Genomic DNA, 1,442 nt, shown 5'->3' with positions numbered 1-1,442 from the left:
TCTATGTATTGCTGCAACTATTTTTGAATTATCTTCAGCATAGTTTTACTTACATATGATATTAACGATATTATTTGATAATTTCCAATTCCATTGGATCACCTTTATTTGGAATGAGCGTGAACATGGATCTCTTCCAGTCAGTTGGCCAGGTAGCTGCCTTCCAAATCTCTTGGCAGAGATGAGTGAGTGCATTCAACGTTGCATCCATTTGTTGAAACATCTCAACTAGTATCCTGTCAGTTCCTGGAGCCTTGCTTTTCACCAGTGCCTTCAGTGTAGCTTGGAATTCTTTCTTCAGTACCTTTGGTTCTTGATCTTATGCCGCCTCCTGAAAGGGTGACGTGTCAACCTATGTTTTTGGTACAGTGACTCTGTGTGTTCCTCCATCTTCCTGTGTCGTCCAATCTCTTCCCATAGAATCCTTTGATACTGCAACTTGAGGCTTGAACTTTTTTCTTCACCTCTTTCAGCTGGAGAAATGCCAAGTGTGTTCTCACAGCGACTTTACAGGACAGAGCAGATCTGCCCCATCAGGTTCCTAGGGGACAGTAGTCAGGAAGCAGACGGCGTATCTGCCGCCAGCAGTGCCGCTGCCGAAAGCAAGGCTGTGTGCAGAGCCGACTTTTGGGTTTGCAGCCGAGCACGTACCCACAGCACCACCAGAGCTCCTTGTATATCAGCTGTTTCTCAGAAACCCCGACTTACACAGGCCCTCTTCTTCACGCTCCCTGCATCCACACCCTTTGCCAAATAATGCTGCCACGTCCTCCTCTGACTCTGACTGGCCGTGTGACTTGTGCCAGCCTTGGGTCATGGCACTCGCCCTGCGAGCACAGGCATGAGGCCCGTCTGTCGCGCCGTGCACATGGCCCCAGGTAGCCTGCTGGAAGGCTATGAGTGCCTAGGCAGGAGCCGAGTCTTCCCAGCTGCAGGCGGCCTCTGGGCGTGTGATTAAGGCCCAGCGAGAGGAGTGAGCCGCCCAGCCAACACCAGTGTCCCGGGCAACGTGGCACGGCTGTTGTCTTCAGCTGCAGGGCTTGGTTTGTTTGTTACACCACACGCCAGCGGGAGCCACCTCTCCAAGCCACAGCCAGCACACCCCCACCTTCAATTAAGCCACGTGGGGCTATGATCCCTCGGGACAGGGGAGGAGGACGCAAGGGTCAGAACCATGGGCTTTTCCCCATCAGCTTCTGAGCTCGTTTAATGCCTGGTTACTGTCACAGGTGTCAAGGCCACAAAACATATGGGAGGGCACAGACAGATGGACTTGGGTATGGCCTTTCCAACACTAGTGGTGTCTCTCGGCCACCGTCAGGGGTCGCGGAGGCATGACAGGGGTGGGGTGGCTGGCCACGTGTCCGTCTCCAGCACAGCCTTGGATGAAGGTGCCACGTGGCTGCCTGGCTTCGGCAGACGGGGGCGTGTGCCCCCCAGGC

Source organism: Orycteropus afer, unplaced genomic scaffold (assembly GCF_000298275.1).
Source record: "Orycteropus afer afer isolate SDZICR_OR568_19922 unplaced genomic scaffold, OryAfe1.0 scaffold00083, whole genome shotgun sequence".
Taxonomy (NCBI): Eukaryota; Metazoa; Chordata; class Mammalia; order Tubulidentata; family Orycteropodidae; genus Orycteropus; species Orycteropus afer.
The sequence above is the reverse complement of the archived record's forward strand: the minus strand, read 5'-3'. Positions refer to the sequence as shown.